This window comes from Salvelinus sp. IW2-2015, unplaced genomic scaffold (genome assembly GCF_002910315.2).
Source record: "Salvelinus sp. IW2-2015 unplaced genomic scaffold, ASM291031v2 Un_scaffold2610, whole genome shotgun sequence".
NCBI lineage: Eukaryota > Metazoa > Chordata > Actinopteri > Salmoniformes > Salmonidae > Salvelinus > Salvelinus sp. IW2-2015.
The window spans coordinates 9,398-28,520 of NW_019943918.1; the positions used below are offsets into that span (position 1 = coordinate 9,398).

At 39.6% G+C, this 19,123-nt stretch overlaps 1 pseudogene; it reads right to left on the reverse strand.

Annotated features, from left to right (window-relative positions):
* Nucleotides 1-464: 464 nt before the first annotated feature.
* On the reverse strand, nucleotides 465-17,782 carry LOC112074379 (NLR family CARD domain-containing protein 3-like; annotated as a pseudogene).
* Nucleotides 17,783-19,123: the final 1,341 nt, after the last annotated feature.

The window sequence follows — 19,123 nt, forward strand, 5'->3', positions numbered from 1 at the left end:
GACAGGACATTATTCACCATTCAGTTTCTATTAGGAAAAACACAACCAAGACAAACTGCAAATGCATTCAACAAGTTAGTAGAATCACAAGCTTGATGTAATCACTGCAGGCATGGAATATGGAACCAAATACTAAACTTATGATTATTTTAAACAATATAAATTAATTTTGTCAAAATAATTAAGACTTTTTCAAATGGGAGAACTAAATACATGAAGTGCTTTCTTTTTTAAACGAATAAAATATATATGTATGAATACCTTTAAATAAAAGGTGACATTCTGTACTGTCACTATAATGAAACATTCTATTCAAACCAAAATGCTGGAGCATAGCACCAAATTTAAAACTGGAGCTTCACTGTCCAAACACATTTGTTGTGGACTATGTGTGTCTGGTAAACACATGTGGATCTGGTGAACAGTTATCACTTGTTGACCAACTACAGGAATACTGACCTCAGAGTCTCCAGGTTACGTGGGGATTCCCCAGTCCATCAGAGAGCAGCTTCACTCCTGAATTCTTCAGGTCATTGTTACTCAGATCCAGCTCTCTCAGGTGTGAGGGGTTTGACCTCAGAGCTGAGACCGGAGAAGCACAGCCTTCCTCTGTGACTAGACAGCCTGACAACCTGCAAAGAGTCAAATCATATTAAAATCACACTGCTATTCTTTAGTAGTGAAAATAGTGGCAGTGCACTTTTTTCAACATTTTCAGATACATCAGTGTCTTGAAACTAGCCAATATATTCATTATCTTTAATAGGAATGTTCATTAGTTTATAAAATGATCATAATATTACTTGTAGAGAGAAAAATGCATAGTACGAATATTTGAGTAGACTGACCAGACCAGTTTAAAAAGCAGTATCAGTCAGAAGACAGACAGTGAGGTATCATATTTAGATTGTATTGAGTATACAGTCCACACCATATCTATTTTGACAGTGAAGCAAACATTTCAAATGTGTCTCTACACTCTAACATTTTGTATTTGAGATCAAATGTTTCATATGAGGTGACAGCATATAATGTCACCTTTTATTTGAGGATATTTTAATACATACAGTGCCTTGCAAAGTATTCATCCCCCTTGGCGTTTTTTGTATTACAACCTGTAATTTAAAACCTTTCAGGACTCCCCATCCCGGATCCGGGATTTTTGTCATCAAAAACCCTGACTAGCATAGCGTAGCCTAGCGCCAGAGGTAAATCATAAAATATAATTTCATGAAATCACAAGTGCAATATTGCAAAACACAGCTTAGCCTTTTGTTAATCCATCTGTCGTCTCAGATTTTGAAATTATGCTTTACAGCGAAAGCAATACTTGCATTTGTGTAAATGTATCGATCGCTCTACAAAACAATACGAACAGCTAGCGCCAGGTAACTCGGTAACAAAAACCAGCAAAGCAATCAAATTAATCGTTTACCTTTGATGATCTTCGGTTGGTTTCACTCACGAGACTCCCAGTTAGACAGCAAATGTTCCTTTTGTTCAATAAAGATACGTTTTATATCCAAATACCTCCGTTTGTTTGATGCGTCATGACAAGGAATCCACCGGAAAAAGCGTTCGCGACAACGCAGTAAAAAATTCCAAATTATATCCATAATGTCCACATAAACATGTCAAACGTTGTTTTTGATCCAACTTCAGGGTGTTTTTCACATATCTATTCGATAATAAATCAACCGGGACAGTTGGGTTTTCACTAGGAGCGAGAGAGACAATGGCTACCTTTCAGAATTGCGCAACAATCACCCGGAGAGCCCCCACCTGTCCACTTACCCAATGTGCTCTTGCAGGCTCATCCTTCAAAATAAAATGAAATGATACAAAACCCCCCAAAAACTATTTTAATTCCAGGTTGTTTTATTTTATTTATTTTTATTATTTATTATTTATTTCACATTTATGTAAACAGGTAGGCAACAAAATAGGAAAAATGCCAAGGGGTGTGAATACATTTGCAAGCCACTGTACAAACATGAAAGTGCTTTCATTTCTAAACGGTAAAACATATATGAATACTCTCAAATAAAAGGTGACATTCTATCTCAAATCCAAAATGCTGGAGCACAGCACCTAATGTAAAACTGTAAGCTTCACTGTCCAAACACATATGGTGTGGACTTTGTGTGCCTGGTTAACACATGTGGATCAGGTGAACAGTTATCACTTGTTGACCAACTACAGGAATACTGACCTCAGAGTCTTCAGTTTACAGTGGGGATTCCCCAGTACAGCAGAGAGCAGCTCCACTCCTGAATCCTTCAGGTCATTGTTACTCAGATCCAGCTCTCTCAGGTGTGAGGGGTTTGACTTAAGAGCTGAGACCAGAGAAGCACAGCCTTCCTCTGTAACTCCACAGCCTGACAGCCTGACAAAGAGATCATCATGATTTCACAAAAACACTGTTAATTTAATGAGTAGTCGACAATGGAAGGACAATGGTATATTAATTTGGTTAACTTCTTATGGCTGCAGGGGCAGTATTGAGTAGCTTGGATGAAAGGTGCCCAGAGTAAACGGCCTGCTCCTCAGTCCCAGTGGCTAATATATGCATATTATTATTAGTATTGGACAGAAAACACTCTGCAGTTTCTAAAACTGTTTGAATGATGTCTGTGAGTATAACAGAACTCATATGGCAGGCAAAAACCTGAGAAGAAAATCAAACAGGAAGTGAGAAATCTGAGGTTGGTCGATTTTCAACTCAGCCCCTATTGAATTCACAGAGGGATATGGATGAAGTTGCACTTCCTAGGGCTTCCACTAGATGTCAACCGTCTTTATATACTTGAATGAGGCTTCTACTGTGATGTGGGGCTGAATAAGAGCTGAATGAGTCAGGTTACTGGCAGAGAGCCATTTCCTGGTCAAGCACATTTAACATGATATTGACCTGCGTTCCATGGCTTCTCTACACACAAAGGAATTCTCCGGTTGGAACATTATTGAAGATTTATGATAAAAACATCCTAAAGATTCATTCTATACTTAGTTTGAAATGTTTATATAATATAACTTTTTTAAGTTTTTGTCCGAAGTTAGGCTGGACCTGCACGAGCGTTTGGATATGTGTACCTAACGCCCTAACAAAAGTAGCTACTTGGACATAAATAATGGACATTATCGAACAAATCAAACATTTATTGTCGAACTAGGATTCCTGGGAGTGCATTCTGATGAAGATGATCAAAGGTAAGGGAATATTTATAATGTTATTTCTAATTTCTGTTGACTCCAACATGGCGGATACTTTTTTTTTTCTGAGCGCCGTCTCAGATTATTGCATTGGTTAGCTTTTTCCATAAAGTTTTTTTGAAATTTGACACAGCGGTTGCATTAAGGAGAGGTATATCTATAATTCCATGTGTATAACTTGTATTTTCATCTACATTTATGATGAGTATTTCTGTTGAATTAATGTGGCTCTCCGGATTAAAATCACCGGATGTTTTGGAACTACTGAACATAACGTGCCAATGTAAACTCAGATTTTTTTATATACATATGAACTTTATCAAACAAAACATACATGTATTGTGTAACATGAAGTCCTATGAGTGTCATCTGATGAAGATCATCAAAGGTTAGTGATTAATTTTATCTCTTTTTGTGCTTTTTGTGACTCCTCTCTTTGGCTGGAAAAATGGCTGTGTTTTTCTGTGAGTTGGTGGTGACCTAACATAATCGTTTGTGGTGCTTTCGCTGTAAAGCCTATTTGAAATCGGACATTACATACATTTGAAATGTGGTGGGATTAACAACAAGATTACCTTTAAAACGGTATAAGAYAGATGTATGTTTGAGGAATTTTAATTATGAGATTTCTGTTGTTTTGAATTTGGCGCCCTGCACTTTCACTGGCTGTTGTCATATCGATCCCATTAACGGGATTGCAGCAATAAGAAGTTTTCTCCCAAACAACATATAGATTCATCTTCCGTCTCATAGAACTTTATGGTCATTTTGTTATACCAATGTAAACATCAATGCACGTATTCAATATGTTTTTAAATACATATTATATCACATAATTAACTAATCATTTTATTTACTCACAGAACAGCTCTGGAGGCTTTGACCACTGGCAGCAGCCTCAGAAGACCTTCCTCTGATCTGGCGTATTTCTTCAGGTCAAACACATCCAGCTCCTTTTCTGAAGTCAGCAACACAAATACCAGAGCTGACCACTGTGCAGGTGACAGTTTGGGTTTTGAGAGACTTCCTGAACTCAGGTAGCTTTGGATCTCCTCCACTAGAGAATGGTCATTCAGTTCATTCAGACAGTGGAACAGATTGATGCTCCTCTCTGGAGAGGGATTCTCCCCAATCTTYTCCTTGATGTACTTGACTGTTACTTCATGGCTCTGTGAGCTGCTTCTTGTCTTTGTCAGTAGACCTTGTAAGTACTTCTGATTAGACTCCAGTGAGAGGCCCAGAAGGAAGCGAAGGAAAAGGTCCAGGTTTCCCATCTCACTTTGTAAGGCTTTATCCACAGCACTCTTGTAGAAAGTAACTTCAGACTTGTTGTTTGTTTGCAGGTTGTCAATTAGATGTTGATGAATGAGAGGAACACATATACAGCAGCCAGAAACTCCTGAATGCTCAGATGTATGAAGCAGTACACCTTGTCCTGGGACAGCCCACCTTGTCCTGGGACAGCCCACATTCCTCTTTAAAGAGCTGTGTGCACAATCCTGAGTACACTGAGGCTTCATTGACATCAATGCCAGCCGCTTTCAGGTCTTCTTCATAGAAAATCAGATTGCCATTCACAAGCTGTTGAAAAGCTAGTTTTCCCAGTGACAGAATGCTCTCTTTGTTCCAGTGTGTCTCTTCTTTCCCAAGATACTTTTCATTCTTCTGTTTGGTGTGAAACACCACAAGGTGTGTGTACATCTCAGTCAGAGTCTTGGGTATCTCTTCTCTCTTATGTTCCAGCATGTGTTCAAGGACTGTTGCAGAAATCCAACAGAAGACTGGAATGTGGCACATGATGTAAAGGCTCCTTGATGTCTTTATGTGTGAGATTATTCTGCTGGCCAGGTCCTCATCACTGAATCTCTTCCTGAAGTWCTCCTCCTTCTGTGGGTCATTGAACCCTCGTACCTCTGTCACCTGGTCAACACACCCTGAAGGGATCTTATTGGCTGCTGCAGGTCGGGTAGTTATCCAGAGGAGAGCAGAGGGAAGCAGATTTCCCTYGATGAGATTTGTCAGCAGAACATCCACTGAGGTTGACTCTGTGACGTCACAACAGGTCCTGTTCTTCTGAAAGTCTAGGGGCAGTCGGCACTCATCCAGACCATCAAAGATGAACAGAACTTTGTACTTGTCGAAGTTTGAGATTCTTGATTTTTTGGTTTCCATTGAGAAGTGATTTAGAAGTTCAATGAAAGTGTGTTTGTCCTCTTTCATCAAATTCAGCTCCCGAAAAGGGAATGAAAATACAAATTGGACATCCTGATTTGCTTTTCCTTCAGCCCAGTCCAGAMTGAACTTCTGCACAGAGACTGTTTTTCCAATGCCAGCGACTCCCTTTGTCAGCACAGTTCTGATAAGTTTGTGTTGTCCAGTTAAGGGTTTGAAGATGTCGTTACATTTGATTGCAGTCTCTGGTCTTGCTTGTTTCCTGGTTGTTGTCTCAATCTGTCTCAGCTCATGTTCATTATTGACCTGTCCTGTTCCACCCTCTGTGCTGTAGAGCTCTGTGTAGATCTTATTGAGAAGTGTTGGGTTTCCTTGTTTAGCRATCCCCTCAAATACACATTGAAACTTCTTCTTTAGATTAGATTTGAGTTCACGTTGGCAAATCACAGCAGGATCATCTGAATCTAGAAATAACACAGAGGATATTCATTTTTTGTCTGTTTTAATGCCTACAGTATTGTAGGACTGTTGTAAAGTTTTAAATTATAATAATTTATCCTCTTAACTGACTGTATAAATGTGTAAATGTTTTCATAATGCATTACAGACTGGTGTGACTGATTATAATGTTATTGATATTATTGATGGTATTATTAATGTTGTCTCTCTCTCTCTCTCTAAATTAATCAACACATCCCTGCTGCTACTTGATGAGGTCACTGGGTGTTGTGTTAAGGCTGCTCCAATATCATTGAGTTACACAGCTATTTTAGCTGTACTTTAGCTACAGCTTTTAAATGTTATAAAACAGCATTCAACATGATTCAGACAGCTCTTACTTTTCTCCAGTGTGTCAGCCAGCTTCATCTGGTTCATTTTCCTCAGGACGTGCAGTGTGATCTTCAGAGCCCCGTCTCTGGCACTGCTCTCCTGCTTCTCATCTTCAGCATCCACCACTTCCTTATCCTGCTTCTGACCCTCAAAGCCTTCTGGGAGTTCTGACCCTCAAAGCCTTCTGGGAGTTCTGGACTAAGAATCCTCTTGAACATCTTCAGCTCGTTCTTCACAAATGTCATAATATTCTCTTCAAGCAACTGAAATAAATCAAGTAAATAAGTTAAGCAAGAGACAAAATGCTTTCTCTTTAACACATTAATGAATAAATAACAGATCAGCTTTATTTAAACAGAAACAAATGTACATAACAGGACCACATACACTGAATATGTAGTCTAGGTCTGTTTGATGACTCTGGGAAGACTGACCAGTGAGAATCGCTGACTTTGATCTCTCCTGTTGGTTTCTGTGGACATAACATGAGATTACATCTCCTCATCCAGGGAGTGCGCGTGCACACACACACACACACACACACACACACACACACACACACACACACACACACACACACACACACACCTGTCTCTTATACACATCTAGATGTGTATAAGAGACAGCACACACACACACACACACACAGGGAGGGAACGTTGTGTTTGTTTAATATTGTTTTAGGACTATGGATTATGAAAACAACACAAATAAATGGGAAAATGGGAGAGGAGAAATGACTAGAGACAGTGTGGTTTAACTCACTGACCATGACACATGAGTTCTTCTTACCTTTGTTCAGTAGAAAAGTCTCCCTCTCTAAAGTTTAGAGGAGGATCCATAGACTGGTGACTCTTCATGGACACACAGCTGGGTACAGGGGATGCTGGTCTCTCCTGCTTGATTGAGCTTCAACACAACAGAGACAAACAATTCATATCTCATCTACTCTGAGCTCAGATGGGGAAACAAGAGAAGAGTTTCATTCCAAAACGCTTTATATCCATCTTCAGAAATGTTCGTAAATTTGCTTTTTTTGTTTAAATAAATTATGAAAGAGATTGGGGTGTTTTTTCACTATCTAATGATGGCATGGGGTTGTTCAATGACAGAAATGTATTTGTTTAAAATCTATCACTTGATGTTTTCATTTCAGAGAGACAAATAGTCATGTTTTGTTGCAAAATGCTATAAATCTGCCTTACTCTCAGAGAAATAAGTAATATTGCTAGGTTTAACACAGTAATAATATATATCTGCTTCACTCCCAGAGAAATCAGTAGTACTGCTAGGTTTTAAACAGTCGAATGTGACCGACTGGCTCGATTCAGTCTTAAGTAGCAAAGTTTGAAATATATTTTTTTACATTGCATAGAAGTACAGACTCAGAGCTAGAAAATAGTATATAATATGCTACAGTTGAGGAACAATGGGAAAGTAATTCTGCTTTGATAGATGATAAACTTGTAACCTCACTTTTGAGAAAATGGCCTTTGAATATTTTGCTACCTACTGAAGAGCTCTTCTTTGTCTACAGGGCTGTTACTTTGCAAATAATGTCACCCATCTAATTAAATATATTTGTATATATAATTAACTAAATGTATGATGTTTTTGGTTTAAGTCAGTTTAATTGTTTATTATGAAATATATGGTTATTTTAGGGTTGTAAGTGGTAAAATGTTATATTTTGCAATTCTGAGTAATTACTACTTTAGTAAGGAATTACACATTATTCAGTACTACTGCAGTTGCTACGTAATTCCAATAGATGGCAGCATAAGACCAYGAATTACATTTCAGAAGATCAGTTTAGTTTTCTCCCTGGATACACCACCACTCCCCCTCACAGGAAAACTCCTGTGTGCGCTACTTTCTGTCCCTTTCCACACTGCTAACTCAAGAGGTAGGACTGAAAAAGCATTCAACAGATTACTGTGAAGTAATATAATGATGATTCATGTTCATTATTACCTGTTTTTATGCTCATGTTTTGAAATTWTACTTCATTACTATAACGATTATCAACATGCCTGAACATTAATTCAGTCACCTCTGGTCGAGAAAAACGTATTCTCCTTCTATCTCAAGTGAGGGGTATGTTGAGGTAAATATACTAACCGGGAGGGTTGAATGATGTAATTTATTGGCGGGATGGAAGACSCACTCTTGTCTTTTCTATTCCGAGGTTGTTTACTCGCAATATCAGATATTAAGATGATTTTTATAATGCATGTATACTAAGGTTGAGGTGTTATGAGGTTGAGGTTCTGACTAGTGATAATTTACCCGGGGTTCAATACCTGCTATAGTCAATGTTTTTGTTTCTCTCCCAAAAGCACCCACCCAATGGGTGCCCTAATATTTGTATTTMTTTTATTTTATTTCACCTTTATTTAACCAGGTAGGTTAGTTGAGAACAAGTTCTAAAATGCAACTGCGACCCGGCCAAGGTAAAGCATAGCAATTCGACACATACAACAACACAGAGTTACACATGGAATAAACAAAACATACAGTCAATAATACAGTAGAAAAAAGAAAACCAAAAAGTATATGTAGTGAGTGCAAATGAGGTAAGATAAGGGAGTTAAGGCAATAAATAGGCCATTGTGGCGAAGTAATTACAATATAGCAATTAAACACTGGAATGGTAGATGTGCAGAAGATGAATGTGCAAGTAGAGATACTGGGGTGCAAAGGAGCTAGATAAATAAATAAATACAGTATGGGGATGAGGTAGATAGATTGGCTGTTTACAGATGGGCTATGTACAGGAGCAGTGATCTGTGAGCTCTCTAACAGCTGGTGCTTAAAACTAGTGAGGGAGATATGAGTGCTCCAGCTTCAGTGATTTTTGCAGTTCGTTCCAGTCATTGGCAGCAGAGAACTGGAAGGAAAGGCGACCAAAGTAGGAATTGGCTTTTAATATTTTTTTCACCTTTATTTAACCAGGTAGGCTAGTTGAGAACAAGTTCTCATTTGCAACTGCGACCTGGCCAAGAAAAGCATAGCAGTGTGAACAGCAACAACACAGAGTTACACATGGAGTAAACAATAAACAAGTCAATAACATAGTAGGAAAAAAAAGAAAAAAAAGAGAATCTATATACAATGTGTGCAAAAGGCATGAGGGGTAGGCAATAAATAGCCATAGGAGCGAATAATTACAATTTAGCAGATTAACACTGGGGTATAAATCATCAGATGATCATGTGCAAGAGAGATCCTGGTTGCAAAAGAGCAGAAAAGTAAATAAATAAAAACATTATGGGATGAGGTAGGTAAATTGGGTGGGCTATATACCGATGGACTATGTACAGCTGCAGCGATCGGTTAGCTGCTCAGATAGCAGATGTTTAAAGTTGTTGAGGGAGATAAAAGTCTCCAACTTCAGAGATTTTTGCAATTCGTTCCAGTCCGGAGGAAGGCGGCCAGAGAAACTGGAAGGAAAGGCGGCCAAATGAGGTTTTGGCTTTAGGGATGATCAGTGAGATACACCTGCTGGAGCGCGTGCTACGGGTGGGTGTTGCCATCGTGACCAGTGAACTGAGATAAGGCGGCGCTTTACCTAGCATAGCCTTGTAGATGACCTGGAGCCAGTGGGTCTGACGACGAACATGTAGCGAGGGCCAGCCGACTAGAGCATACAGGTCGCAGTGGTGGGTGGTATAAGGTGCTTTAGTAACAAAACGGATGGCACTGTGATAAACTGCATCCAGTTTGCTGAGTAGAGTATTGGAAGCTATTTTGTAGATGACATTGCCTAAGTCGAGGATCGGTTGGATAGTCAGTTTTACTAGGGTAAGTTTGGCGGCGTGAGTGAAGGAGGCTTTGTTGCGAAATAGAAAGCCGACTCTAGATTTGATTTTGGATTGGAGATGTTTGATATGAATCTGGAAGGAGAGTTTGCAGTCTAGCCAGACACCTAGGTACTTATAGATGTCCACATATTCTAGGTCGGAACCRTCCAGGGTGGTGATGCTAGTCGGGCGTGCGGGTGCAGGCAGCGAMCGGTTGAAAAGCATGCATTTGGTTTTACTAGCGTTTAAGAGCAKTTGGAGGCCACGGAAGGAGTGTTGTATGGCATTGAAGCTCGTTTGGAGGTTAGTTAACACAGTGTCCAAATAGTGAATAGTGAAGTGAAGCTGGCATTGTGACGCAGAACAATGAGCTAGTAATAGAACGTTCAGAAGGTGAGTTGGTGCCACAGTGCTTAATAGAACTAATAGGAGCTGGAAGGGTGAAACATACCTTAAAGATAAACTTCTCCTTAATGCAACCGCTGTGTCAGATTTCAAAAAAGCTATACGGCGAAAGCACACCATACAATAATCTGAGTACAGTGCTCAGCCACCAAAACAAGCCATACAGATACCCGCCATGTTGTGGAGTCAACAAAAGTCAGAAATAGCGTTATAAATATTCACTTACCTTTGATGATCTTCATCGGAATGCACTCCCAGGAATCTTAGTTCCACAATAAATGTTTGTTTTGTTCGATAAAGTCCATAATTTATGTCCAAATACCTCCTTTTTGTTCACGCGTTTAGTTCACTAATCCAAATGCACAAGTGGCGAGCACAAAGTCCAGACAAAAAGTCAAAAAAGTTCCATTACAGTTCGTAGAAACATGTCAACCGATGTATATAATCAATCTTTAGGATGTTTTATATCAGAAATCTTCAATAATATTCCAACCGGACAATTCAGTTGTCATTAGAAAGGAAAGGGAACGGAGCTCGCGCTCATGGCCACGCGCGATAAACACCTAAAGGCTTTCAGCCTGACCACTTACTGTGAGTGGTCTTATTCTCTCCCCTTTCACAACAGAAGCCTGAAACAACTTTCTAAAGACTTTTGACATCTAGTGGAAGCCTTAGGAAGTGCAATCTGACCAAATTTACACTGTATATTGGATAGGCATCACTTGAAAAACTACAAACCTCCGATTTCCCACTTCCTGGTTGGATTTTTCTCAGGTTTTTGCCTGCCATATGAGTTATGTTATACTCACAGACATCATTCAAACAGTTTTAGAAACTTCAGAGTGTTTTCAATCCAAATCTACTAATAATATGCATATCCTAGTTTCTGGGCCTGAGTAGCAGACAGTTTACTCTGGGTATGCTTTTCATCCGGACGTGAAAATACTGCCCCCTAGCCCAAAGAGGTTAAATATGTTTTTTTGTTGTTGCAATTACTTCATAACTAGGGACATAAGGTAATATTATGAAACTGGGCTCCATGGCGGATGCAATTAACTGTTTTTTTTTATCACAAAATAAGCGTTGTTCAAAATGGAATGTGTCCATTCTACGCCCAGAAAATAATATTTAAAATGTCGGTCCTTGGATGCAGAGGGGTTAAACACTAAAGTTACCGTCCATCTAGTGAAGAGAGGAGATCCGGACAGCCAGCATCCGTCAATGAGAGAGGGAGAAGCCCTCCACGGGATTTAACAGGTGGAAGAAACAACTGGGGAGCTCCATCGGTCCACAAGAAATGCAGGCAGCCGTTGATGATGTAGTGGTAGCTAGGATAACTACGATGCTGCTGGTCGAGTAGCTAGCTAGCTTACCTAGCTGTACCGACTAGCTTGGCTAGCTAGCAGGTCGTTTGTCCGTCCCTCGTCTCGAGAATGATGACGAATCCGATGAACCACAAATTGAAACGAGGATAGAGAGTGAAAAGGATCTGGCTACACTCAAACTGTCCCTGACTGTAAAGCTAAAAACGAATTGAACAATAAACTTCGGCTCTCAACACTGTAGCGTACTCCGTCGTTGTTCCCCAAGATTACCTCAGCCAACTCTGCGCGTATTCTTGGCGCCAAACCGTACGTGGACGCGGACAGTTTCAGAACGCGGACATGAGCAGTGCAACACAAACAACTAAACCCAGTCTTTACAATGGGAAACTTTAGTAATATTAATTTATTATTATGTTAAACAAACATTTTAAGTTTTTTATAATAATATTTTGAGATCTGTGCCCACATCCACAAAGTGTCTCTGAGTATAAATTGTTATAAGAGCTGAGAGTAAATACATTTTAGTCCTTCTATTATGGGTATAAATTAAAGTTAGGCATGAAAGCTTCTTAGGAATAGGCCCCTTTTTTCTCAATTTCCGCCTGAAAGATGTGCCCAAAGTAAACTGCCTGTAGCTCAGGCCCTGAAGCCAGGAAATGCATATAATTGGTACCATTGGAAAGAAAACACTTGAAGTTTGTGGAAATGTAAAAATAATGTAGGAGAATATAACACAATAGATATGGTAGGAGGAAATCCAAAGAAAAACCAGCTGGAATATATATATTTTTTGAGAGACCATCCTCTTAGAAATGGAAAAAAAAACTAATATTGTAAAATAGCTCTCTGGATACAATTCCTATGGCTTCCACAAGATGTCAGCAGTCTATGTTCAAGGTTTCAGGCTTGTAACTTCAAAAACAAATTCCTAAATAACAGTTATAATAGTTTTTGTTTGAGGACACAGTCTTGGAAATCCATGTCTTTACGCGCCATGATGAAGTTGCGCACCTGCTAAAATCTGTTTCCTATTGAACGTGCTTCTTTCCGTATGAAATATTATAGTTTAATTACATTTTAGGGCATATGAGGGTTAAATTGAAACTTATTTTGACTTGTTGAAACAAAGTCGTAGATTTTCGGATTCCTATCTTGGCATGTTGAACGAGTGGATTACTCAAATCCATGGCGCCAACTAAACAGACTTTTTGGGATATAAAGAAGGATTTTATCTAACAAAACAACAATACATGTTATAGCTGGGACCCTTTGGATGACAAATCAGAGGAAGATTTTCAAAAGGTAAGTGAATATTTGTATCTTTATATGTGAATGTATGAAACGTGCCAGTGAAAAAATATTTTGATGTGGGGCGCCGTCCTCAAACAATCGCATGGCATGTTTTCACTGTAATAGCTACTGTAAATTAGACAGTGCAGTTAGATTAGCAAGAATTTAAGCTTTCAGACAATATAAGACACTTATATGTACCTAAATGTTTAAAATCCATAACAACTATTATAATTAATTTGAATTATGCGCCCTCCAGTTTCACCGGAAGTTGTCCCGCTAGCGGGACACCGATCTTTAAGTCTCTTTATTCATAAGTGTCCCATCTAGTTGGCAGATATTTAGGACACCTCATGAGCTGTAAGAGGTACCAGCAGGTATCTGGATAATAGCCTCATGAGCTGTACTAACCAGTTAAGAGGTACCAGCAGGTATCTTGATAATAGAAACATGCAGCCAGTCAGTGGTTCCTGTGCCACATGTAATTGCTTTCGAGCAGTGGTAACCTGTTATTCAGGTGCAGAGCCCCACCTGTTTAGCTTTTTTGTTGTTGCCTGTTCTGAATGTTATTTTGGCATTAATACGTTTCACATATTATTGCAAACAATGTAAAAAAAAAAAATAATCATTGAGTTAATAAAGCCGCATACAAACATGGCCTATTTTTTGTTATCTTGAGTAAGGCAGCTCCAAAATGCAGGTGTTTCAGCCCAGCTCAGTGCTTTCTGTGGTGGTGGGGCAGCCAGCAGGAAATACTGAGCATAGGGGTTGGTAATGTTCTGTAGTTGCGCCTTGATTGGCTCAGTGTTCTGTCACTCATGGAGACACTATGTCACCACTAAATCTACAGGGAGAGCTCGAAAATTCAAGCCCATTGGGTGCTGCCATAGAGTTACATTAGAAGTGTCCATCCAAAAGGTTCAAGGTCATTGGCCACAGATAAAATGACGTCAAATCATGTTATATCTACCGTAGCTTTGATTGGACTGATCATGTCAACATCATACGTTCAAAATCTTAGCTAGCAATGAGTGGTTTGGAATGGGTGGTTTGGAATGAATCAGTGGCTGACTGTGAGCATTGCAAAGCAATCACTAGCCAGCAATTCAGTGGAGAGGATGTGTGGTCCAAATCTGCGTTTAAGGGTCTCTTTTCCAAGCTTAAAAGGATAAACATTCACATGCAACACCATGGGACAGAAAAGGTTGAATACATTGGCTGTGCTGTGAATCCAGCATGACTTCTGCTGTGTTCAAAACAACTGGAAACTGGGAAATGTCAGACTTCAGTGATTTCAGGACAACTGGAAACTGAAAAACAATTAGTTCCGACTGAGAAAATACGGTTTGAACGGTCATCCAACTCGAAATTCCAAGTCGGGAACTCGGGCCTCTATCTAGAGCTCCGACCTGAAGATCACTGACGTCATAATTCAAACTTTCCCGTTTCCAGTTGTCTTGAAAGCACCATAAATCTAGAGAATGACAGACTTTGATGACAAGATTTGCCCTCAAGGACCGCCGCGCCACCCCACCCTACACGAAACACATCCCTTATTTTAAGAGTTTTTACAATTCCCTATGGGAAAAATGTATGGTGGAAAAACTATTGGATGTTCACAGCAATGCTAAAAAAATTACAGATAAATTCAAAATGAGAGGGTACAAGGACAAAACTCTTGATGCTGCAATGATGAAATTATCTCAAAAATCCAATAGAGGAATTGCTATAAACTCAACCAAAGAAGAAAACAACTATCTTCTGCACCAAGTACACCAAGAATTGGGAGAAAATGAAAGCAATCCTGAAAAAAGCACTGGGATATTCTGCAATCAGACAAAACAATCACACACCTCTTCAAGGAACCCCCACTGTTGGTCTATAAGCGTGGTAGCAATATTGGAGATAGTTTGGTGAGATCTGACCTGCCCCCTGAGCCCACTCAGACACTCTTGGAGATAGTTTGGTGAGATCTGACCTGCCCCCTGAGCCCACTCAGACACTCTTGACACCCATTCCAAAAGGGAACTACAAATGTGGGTCATGCGCACAGTGCAATAGCACTATAAAAACATCCTTCTTCAGACATCCACATACAGGTAGAAAATCCCTGTTAGGGGATCATCTCATGCAAGACCAAGGGAGTAATCTATCTCAACACCTGTTCATGTGGAAAAGCCTACGTAGGACAAACGAAAAGACAATTAAAACAACACATAGCTGAACACCGCAGCTCAATCAGGTGTAAGAACACTGACTATCCAGTAGCAGATCACTTTGTTGAAGCTAACCATCCAATCTCCCCCCTCAAATACACAGGCATTGAGCATGTTGCTCCACCAACGAGAGGAGGTAACATGGAGATCCTACTACTCCAGAGGGAGACAGAATATCCTGTCTAAAAATATTGACCCCTAGTGGTCTGAATACTGACTTTGATCATAGGACCTTCTTATGAACAAATCTCTCTTTTAAATGGATATATTCTTTCTACATCTTATCTCAGTACACCCAATATGTTCCCCTTGTTGATGATACTTATTATGCGTTAAGGTTGAACCAAAACATTACATTAAATAGGAAACAATTAAATATGTGAAATTGAACTAAACAATAATGTATGTTGATGCTAATGTTATGTACAATATTCAATTATGTTTTCATATGATAACAATAGACTAATATATTCAATATGTTATAAACTATTGTTTTTTTTTTACAGTTTCATTAATTCATTCTAATTAACTTAAAAATTATGACACACCCCTCACTATTGTCATTGGTTGCACTAATTGCACTGTTTTTCTACATAACCTGGTTCAAGTATTCATGACATTACCCTGAAGAAGGCACAGTGATGCTGAAACGTTGGTGATTTCCCCAAWAAATKACTGGGAGTTTATATATGGAGTGTGGGACTCAATTTATTTATTATATCTTATAGTTTATTAGCCGTTASTCAGAACCTCCACATAAAAAAAAAATCTGGGTGTGCGCCAGCTCATGTTTTTTATTGGAAAAACTATTGGAACCATTTCCGTTTGACCGCTAGGTGTTATGGGTATTATGACACCTCCACTGTGGGGCTCTATAAAACTATTGGAACCATTTCCCTATTTTGTACCACTAGGTGTTATGGGTATTATGAACCTCCACTGTGGGGCTCTATAAAACTATTGGAACCATTTCCCTGTTTGACCGCTAGGTGTTATGGGTATTATAACCTCCACTGTGGGGCTCTATAAAACTATTGGAACCATTTCTGTTTGACGCTAGGTGTTTGGGTATTATAACCTCCACTGTGGGGCTCTATAAAACTATTGGAACCATTTCCCTGTTTGACCGCTAGGTGTTATGGGTATTATGACACTCCACTGTGGGGCTCTATAAAACTATTGGAACCATTTCCCTTTTGACCACTAGGTGTTATGGTATTATGACACGTCACTGTGGGGCTCTATAAAACTATTGGAACCATTTCCCTGTTTGACCACTAGGTGTTATGGGTATTATAACACCTCCACTGTGGGGCTCTATAGCGCAAATGAAATGGGAGAATCTAGAGAATGCAACAATATTTGTTTCATCTTGCTGTGATGTTCTCAGTAAAATGTCATACGCTAAAATCTATGAATTTAAAATCTTAGAACAATAATATTTTACACACCAATAAGCCTTAATTTCTGATGAAAAAACACAAATGTGAAAAGATGGTGGATATAGTGTTTTGGATATAAACTCTTCATAAAATCTTTAAAAAAATGTAATCTCACCTCTTAGATTTGGTGCCATGTTCCCCAGAGACACTCCGTTTAGAGGCAGAGCCTTCCTCCTCTCTCTCCCCAGTGAGACTAATTTTAGAGGCTTGGTCCCCCTCATCTTTCTCCCCAGAGAGACTCATTTTAGAGCACTGACCCCTAAACAGAGATCCAGCATGTTGGTTGTGGTTAACACAGTGACAATTAATTCTTGAAGGTCAATTGTTCTATTTGATTCATTATCTCAAAACATTTACTAACAGATACATCCAACAGTCAGGTGATTTAATTAATAGATAACTAATAATACCAATATAATAAGAATAATATTATTAATAATAATAATAATGTCTCACTCTTTTAATAATTCCACTTATTCTAGTGTGTTGCTTTGTTCAACAGGTATGATATTATTATGTTATAACTGAATTCAGTTCATAATAACAATGTTAAGAAAAGTATGTTCAGTGGTTTCATACCAAATTACAAAGGAAGCAGGAGCWCATTGTAATTTAGAAAACAACAAATGTTCTGATATTCTGAAAGATGATTTTTACTAATTGTAAAATAACCACGATATACGAATCGTATAATACGATATATGAACAATATGTTTTTGAATTTAATTTGCCTATGCCCAGTTAGCTCGATTTTGTATGATTGAACTGTCACGTACCTGTCCCAGGTGAAATGGACTGTTAGATCCGAGTGCTTTCCTGTCATTCACTATACTATAATAAAACCATACATTTAATGTCTCTACACACTTTACAATAATCACTGGGAAGATTCCTACCTTGTAGCCTGAATTCACAACCAGAACATGTCAAGTCATTGAGATATTTTCCGTTGTGCTGAGAGAGCACCTGCCTGATGACAAGTGTCTCTGTATCTATGTTCTAGGTACAGTTGATCTTTGGATGCAATAATATCTGGTCAAAGTCTAGTGACACAACACCATAGTATATAATAAACATAACAGCAGTTGGCCAGTAAAGGCCATGGCATACTATAAAACGTCAACTAGGTTTGGCTTCGGGACAATTTTTTTATGAGTAAAAGTTGGCGGGCCAGAACATAATTAGCATATATATATTAGCACAATGAATAGGCCTACACTAGAAATTTAACAACAGTTTAACACATTTGATTAGTACATAATACATTCAGTGACAATTAAATAATTTAGATCTGATAAAGTTAATAAAATCAGCAAAATCTCTATTAAATTATAATTCTTTGTTTATTTCTCTGTGGCGTTGATTGGTGGAAAAACAGCTCTAGTCCACACTACTTTTTTAACGTCAATTCGTTCAGAACAATTAGCTGATAGTGTTAGGTGAGCAGCACACAGGGGAACCAAAGAGCAGACTCAAGACCAGGAAACTGATAGTGTTAGGTGGAGCAGCACAGGGGACCCAAGAGCAGACTCAGACCAGGAAACTGATAGTGTTAGGTGGAGCAGCACAGGGGAACCCAAGAGCAGACTCAGACCAGGAAACTGATAGTGTTAGTGGAGCGCGGGGGAACCCAAGAGCAGACTCAGACCAGAAACTGATAGTGTTAGGTGGAGCAGCACAGGGGAACCCAAGAGCAGACTCAGACCAGGAAACTGATAGTGTTAGGTGGAGCAGCACAGGGGAACCAAGAGCAGACTCAGACCAGAAACTGATAGTGTTAGGTGGAGCAGCACAGGGGAACCCAAGAGCAGACTCAGACAGGAAACTGATAGTGTTAGGTGGAGCGCACAGGGGAACCCAAGAGCAGACTCAGACCAGGAAACTGATAGTGTTAGGTGGAGCGCACAGGGGAACCCAAGAGCAGACTCAGACCAGGCAAACTGATAGTGTTAGGTGGAGCAGCACAGGGGAACCCAAGAGCAGACTCAGACCAGGAAACTGATAGTGGTTAGGGGAGCGCACAGGGGAACCAAGAGCAGACTCAGCACAGGAAACTGATAGTGTTAGGTGGAGCGCACAGGGAACCAAGAGCAGACTCAGCCAGAAACTGATAGTGTTAGGGTGAGCAGCACAGGGTAGAACCCAAGAGCAGCACTCAGACCAGGAAACTGATAGTGTTAGTTGGAGCAGCAGGGGGAAAACCCAAGAGCAGACTCAGACCAGGAAACTGATAGTGTTAGGTGGAGCAGCACAGGGGAACCCAAGAGCAGACTCAGACCAGGAAACTGATAGTGTTAGGTGGAGCAGCACAGGGGAACCCAAGAGCAGACTCAGACCAGGAAACTGATAGTGTTAGGTGGAGCGCACAGGGGAACCCAAGAGCAGACTCAGACCAGGAAACTGATAGTGTTAGGTGGAGGCAGCAC